Source organism: Musca domestica, unplaced genomic scaffold (assembly GCF_030504385.1).
Source record: "Musca domestica strain aabys unplaced genomic scaffold, Musca_domestica.polishedcontigs.V.1.1 202, whole genome shotgun sequence".
NCBI lineage: Eukaryota > Metazoa > Arthropoda > Insecta > Diptera > Muscidae > Musca > Musca domestica.
The window spans coordinates 579,041-586,404 of NW_026712253.1; the positions used below are offsets into that span (position 1 = coordinate 579,041).

Genomic DNA, 7,364 nt, shown 5'->3' on the forward strand with positions numbered 1-7,364 from the left:
GACCTTAATAACAAATTGCATGATTCCAGCCTTATTCCTTCACTCAATACCAATTTTAGTATTATTAAGTAGTTTTCTTTCAAATATAGTGCACATTTCCAAAACCACTTACATATCTTAACCACAGACACCAGCAGCGACCTAAATAACGAATTTCGGGGTCACAGCCAAATCTTTCACCCAATACCAAATTTAGTATCATATAGTATTTTTTTTATACAAATATCGGACGCATTTGCAAAATCGCCTCCACATCTTAACCTCAAACACCAACAGAGATCTATATAATAAATTTCATGATTCCAGCCTTATTCCTTCACCCAATACCAATTTTAGCAGTATTAAGTAGTTTTCTTACAAATATAGGGCACATTTCCAAAACCACTAACCTGTCTTAACCACAGACACCAACAGAGACCTAACTAACGAATTTCGGGATTATAGCCTAATTCCTTCACCCAATACCAAATTTAATATCATATAGTATTTTTTATACAAACATAGGTCGCATTTCCAAAACCACTTCCATATCTTAACCTCAGACACAAACAGAGACCTATACAACAAACTTAATTATTCCAGCCTAATTCCTTCACCAAATATCAAATTTAGTATCACATAGTATTTTTTGTACAAATATAGGACACTTTTGCAAAATCACTTCCATATCTTAACCTCAGACGGCAACAGAGACCTATATAACAAATTTCATGATTCCTGCCTTATCCCTTCACCCAATACCAAATTTAGTATTTTTATGTAGTTTTCTTACAAATATAGGGCGCATTTCCAAACCCACTTCCATATCTTAACCACAGACACCAAAAGAGACCTAAATAACAAATTTCGGGATTCCAGCCTTGTTCCTTCGCCCAATACCAATTTTAGTATTATTAAGTAGTTTTCTTATAAATATAGGGCGCATTTCCAAACCCACTCCCATATCTTAACCACAGACACCAAAAGAGATTCTAGCCTAATTCTTTCACCCAATACCAAATATAAAATCTTTGGGATTCCTGCCTTATTTCTCCACAGACACCAACAGAGACCTATATAAAAAATATCATGATTCCAGCCTTATTCCTTCACCCAATACCAATTTTAGTATTATTATGTATTTTTCTTAAAAATATAGGACGCGTTTCCAAACCCACTTCCATATCTTAACCATAGACGCCAAAAGAGACCTAAATAACAAATTTCGGGATTATAGCCTAATTTCTTCACCCAATACCAAATTTAGTATCATATAGTATTTTTTATACAAACATAGGACGCTTTTGCAAAATCACCTCCATATGTTAACCTGTTAAGTGTTAAGAGCATATGCTCGGCATACTATTAGGCCATCCGACTGTCACAGAGACTTCCAGGGCTAGGGATCTCAACCGCCAATCGAATCCAACACACTAACATTGAAAAGGGACTTTACAACGATTACTCTACTCTATACAAACAAAGAAAAGACTCATCGTACAAGGATCTTGGTGGATTGATCCCGCACTCGCCCACCCTACCTGGGTCCAGTATTTCCACATTGCACATTTCTCAGTTCCCCCTTATACCACACTCTTCGAATCACACACTTACTTCATCCCAACTTCCCCCAAGACACAAATTTAGCAACACATCTTAATAGTTAACGTTACAACAGAATCATTTCTAATTTTATTGAATTAACAAAAACTTAGCTTTCAATATTCTCTTACTGTTTTTCTACTAATTTTTTATATAAAGTTTTTACAAGCTGAATGGTTACAAAAAAGAAATATAATTAAGAATAATATCGGGCTTTCTTGAATCTATGGCTTTCATTACTCGGTGGAAACCAATATATTATTATTTCGCCTTGCTTTTCCCGCGCAATATCCACGCGTCTATACGAACTTACTATCCACCTAAAAGATATCCACTGATTTTTAACTTAAATCCTATGAACTATAACCTATCTTATTACTAAATCTTTAGCCTGAATATTATATATATTTTTTTTTACTGACAATTGACGATTGATTTTTTTTCTTTGTTTTTCTTTTAGCTCCAAAAAATTACTGCAAATTTCATGGACATCACATATACAAATTCAGAAGGACAACACAACGGTAAGACACCTTTTACCTGAGCTGTGATTTTACACACGTTAATGATTTAAATTTCTTGTCGCTCATTCCAGCTTACAATTCTTTCCGGAGGAAGCAGATTCTGAACGCCAGGTGGACCCTCAAATGATGCTGGAATAGTTAACGGGCTCTTTTGCAATTTCTGCGTTCTGAGTGGGATTAACAACAGGCACAGCAAAAAGCTCACTGATGCCGCTGGCCAGTTTACAAATAGATTTTCCACACCCTCAATGTCAATTTCTGGCTTCCTCTGTCCACAACTTGCCACCGTGTTACCAAAAGGAAAGGCAATTTCCCGCCGTTGTGCTGACCAGAACCGGACAATTTTCGGTGCTTTCCACAGGCTTGATACACCACCGGAATATTCCTGTTGGAGCAACACATATCACATTGAACAACACAATACTCAACAAACCACTGTCACTAACTACTTACACAATAAAAAACTCGCAACACAGAAATTCATTTTTTTGCACTTCTTCACTGCTCTCTAGGCTTAGTTTCACTGGTAACGTCATATTCTTAACTTTGGCTTTTTTTATGCTCGCAGCCTTATATACCACTTTCAGCCATAAATCCCGCCAGACGCTAATTTTCCACGAAACACCATTTTCCTGGCCATTTTCAATTTTCTTTTCTTTTTTTCCAACTGTCAGAAGCCATTTTTCTTTCTATTGTGAATTCTTATTTCAACTAACCCCTGAGTCTCTCATTTGAAAATCAACGGCTGTCCAACTATTCGTTCAACCCTTTTCAAATTCGTCGCTACCCAACGTAAATTTTTCTTAATCTCATACGGCGTCGATACATCACCAAAATTTTAAATATCTCTCTTGAAATCATTTCTTATTACTCTCCTCACATTTCTTAATTTATTTAAATTTGCCACGCTTATTTCATGATCATTTATTCAAATTATTTGTCCAAACAAATTTTGATCTTATTTATAGTAGGTTCCCATCTACTTATTAATCATGCCTAGTCACCCCTTATTTTGAGTCACCCTGTCATTCACTACCTTTATACTACTCTTTTATTCAACCCTGTTTGAGCACCTAGTGAGCCCTAACAAACCATTTCCGGCATATTGATTCCATCGACACACAGACTCCACACACTGCGGAATTTCACATAAATAAAAATCTTGAAGCATCGTCAACATCCTCAATAAAATCCCAGAAAAAACCGACAAATTGAGGATCAGTCATGGGATGCATTTCCAATAAAATTGGAATAATTTCTGCGGTGGTTGTGGACATACGATGCCAAAACACACGGCCCTATAATTTGTTACCTTTTTTCCTCCGGCATATGAATGGCCTGCAACAAACCTCAGACATCAATAGAGACCTATATAACAAACTTAATGATTCCAGCCTAATTCCTTCACCCAATACCAATTTTAGTAGTATTTTGTAGTTTTCTTACAAATATAGGGCGCATTTCCAAACCCACTTCCATATCTTAATCACAGACACCAAAAGAGACCTAAATAACAAATTTCGGGATTCCAGTCTTGTTCCTTCGCCCAATACCAATTTTAGTATTACTAAGTAGTTTTCATACAAATATAGGGCGCATTTCCAAAACTACCTCTATATTTTAAATTCTGACAACATCAGAGCTCTAAATATAAAATGTTGGGATTTCTTCCTTATTCCTTCACCCAATACCAATTTTAGTATTATTAAGTAGTTTTCTTTCAAATATAGGGCGCATTTCCAAAACCACTTCCATATCTTAATCACAGACACCAACAGAGACCTAAATAACAAATTTCATGATTCCAGCCTCATTTCTTCACTCAATACCAATTTTAGTATTATTAAGTAGTTTTCTTTCAAATATAGGGCACATTTCCAAAACCACTTACATATCTTAACCAAACACACCAACAGAGACCTATGTAACGAATTTCGGCATTACAGCCTAATTCCTTCAATCAATACCAAATTTAGTTTCTTATAGTATTTTTATACCCTCAGCCATATGGCTACAGAGGGTATATATCATTTGATACGGCCAAAACGTGCCTAGTCGAAATAACGGTTTTAGACCCTAGGTCTCTTTGGACCAAATCCGTTTCAGAACATTTGGAGTCGATCTAGCGATGTCCGTCCGTCCGTCCGTCCGTCCGTCCGTCTGTCTGTCTGTCTGGCTGGCTGGTGCGCACGATAACTCTCGAAGGGAGTATCCGATTTGGTCCAAATTAGCTACAACGTAATATTTTTGTCAAACTTAGATCGAGTTCGGAGATGGGCAATATCGGTCCACTCCTTCTGGTACCTCCCCCACAAAAGGTCGAAATTTTCAAAAAATATATTTTTTGCACAGGAAGAGAAAGGATAATCCGAATTTTCTCCAACTTTGCAAATCCTAATATTTGCGTCAGTGCTAGGTCAGGTGTGAAAATAGGCAATATCGGTCCACTCCATCAAGTACCTCCCCCACAAATGGTCAAAATTTTGAATAATTACAACTCTCATAAAATGTTATGTAAGAGTCCGATTGTCTTCAAATTTCACACATCCCAATATTTATATTAACCCAAGGTCTGGTGTTAAGATGAACAATATCGGCCCACTCCTTCTGGTACCTCCCCCACAAAAGGTCGAAATGTTCAAATAATATATTCTTTGCACAGAAAGAGAAAGGCTAATCCGAATTTGCTCCAACTTTGCAAATCCTAATATTTGCAACAGTGCTAGGACAGGTGTGAAAATGGACAATATCGGTCCACTCCATCAAGTACCTCCCCCACAAAATATTGAAATTTTGAGTACCCATGAAGCTCATAAATCGCCAAATTAACATCCGATTCCATTTAGACTTGGCACATCTGTCGAAATATTTATATCATATTTTGGGTCCGATAGGAAATGGGCAATATTGGCCCATTCCTTCGGGATCTGCTCCATAGAGGGTCAAACGTTTGAATAACCTTAATACTAGTCAAAATATATTTAGATAATCGAACATAGGCTGAGGGTATATCTCTTGCGGCAATACCGACTGATACTTTTTAACTTGTTTATACAAATATTGGACGCTTTTGCAAAATCAATTCCACATCTTAACCTCAAACACCAACAGAGACCTATAACAAATTTCATGATTCCAGCCTAATTCCTTTACCAAATACCAAATTTAGTATCATATAGTATTTTTTGTACAAATAAAGGACGCGTTTGCAAAATCACCTCCATATCTTAACCTCAGACAGCAACAGAGGCCTATATAAAAAATTTCATGATTCCAGCCTTATTCCTTCACCCAATACCAATTTCAGTATTATTAAGTAGTTTTCTTTCAAATATAGGGGACATTTCCAAAACCACTTACATATCTTAACCAAACACACCAACAGAGACCTAAGTAACGAATTTCGGGATTACAGCCTAATTCCTTCACTCAATACTAAATTTAGTATCATAAAGTATTTTTTATACAAATATAGAACGCTTTTGCAAAATCACCTCCACATCTTAACCTCAAACACCAACAGAGACCTATATAACAAATTTCATGATTCCAGCCTAATTCCTTCACCAAATACCAAATTTAGTATCATATAGTATTTTTTGTACAAATAAAGGACGCGTTTGCAAAATCACCTCAATATCTTAACCTCAGACACCAACAGAGACCTATATAAAAAATTTCATGATTCCAGCCTTATTCCTTCACCCAATACCAATTTTAGTATTATTATGTAGTTTTCTTACAAATATAGGGCGCATTTCCAAACCCACTTCCATATCTTAACCACAGACACCAAAAGAGACCTAAATGACAAATTTCGGGATTCCAGCCTTGTTCGTTCGCCCAATACCAATTTTAGTATTATTAAGTAGTTTTCTTACAAATATAGGGCGCATTTCCAATCCCACTCCCATATCTTAACCACAGACACCAAAAGAGATTCTAGCCTAATTCTTTCATCCAATACCAAATATAAAATATTTGGGATTCCTGCCTTATTTTTTCACCCAATATCAATTTAAGTATTGTTACGTAGCTTTCTTAAAAATATAGGGAGCATTTCTAAAACCACTTCCATATCTTAACCACAGACAACAACAGAGATTCTAGCCTAATTGTTTCACCCAATACCAAATATAAAGTCCTTATTTCTTCACCCAAGACCAAATTTAGTATCATATAGTATTTTTGTACAAATATAGGATGCACTTCCAAACCCACCTCCATATCTTAATCACAGATACCAATAGAAAATAACAAATTGCGGGATTCCATCCTTATTCCTTCACCCAATACCAAATTCAGTATTATTTAGAAGTTTACGTACATATATAAGACGCTTTTCCAAAACTACCTCTATATTTTAACTTCTGACAACATCAGAGGCCTAAATAAAAAAAATTCCGGATTCCTGCCTTATTCCTTTACCCAATACCAATTTTAGTATTACTAAGTGGTTTTCTTGCAAATATAGGACGCATTTCCAAAACCACTTCCATATCTTAACAACAGACATCAACAGAAGCCTAAATTACAAATTTCGGGATTCCATCCTTATTCCTTCACCCAACACCACTTTTAGTATTATTTAGTAGTTTTCTAACATTTTTAGGACGCTTTTCCAAAACTACCTCTATATATTATTTTCTGACAACATCAGAGGCATAAATAAAAAATGTCGGGATTCCTGCCTTATTCCTTTACCCAATACCAATTTTAGTTTTATTAAGTAGTCTTCTTACAAATATAGGACGAATTTCCAAAACCACTTACATATCTTAACCACAGACACCAACAGAGGCCTAAATAACAAATTTCGGGATTCCATCCTTATTATCTATATATTAAATTCTATCTATATATATTTTAAATTTATATTTTAAATTCTGACAACATCAGAGGTCTAAATATAAAATGTTGGGAGTACTTCCTTATTCCTTCACTTAATACCAATTTTAGTATTATTAAGTAGTTTTCTTGCAAATATAGGGCGCATTTCCAAAACCACTTCCATATCTTAACCGCAGACACCAACAGAGACCTAAATAAAAAATTTCATGATTCCAGCCTCATTCCTTTACTCAATACCAATTTTAGTATTATTAAGTAGTTTTCTTTCAAATATAGGGCACATTTCCAAAACCACTTACATATTTTAACCAAACACACCAACAGAGACTTAAGTAACGAATTTCGGGATTACAGCTTAATTCCTTCACTCAATACCAAATTTAGTTTCTTATAGTATTTTTTATACAA

The 7,364-nt window shown here is 35.4% G+C and overlaps 1 long non-coding RNA gene across 1 annotated transcript; it reads left to right on the top strand.

Moving 5' to 3' along the window:
• Positions 1-1,719: 1,719 nt before the first annotated feature.
• Positions 1,720-2,490, top strand: LOC131802410 (uncharacterized). The gene is made up of 2 exons (XR_009342172.1): positions 1,720-2,105; positions 2,177-2,490. It is a non-coding gene; the product is annotated as an uncharacterized LOC131802410 (long non-coding RNA).
• Positions 2,491-7,364: the final 4,874 nt, after the last annotated feature.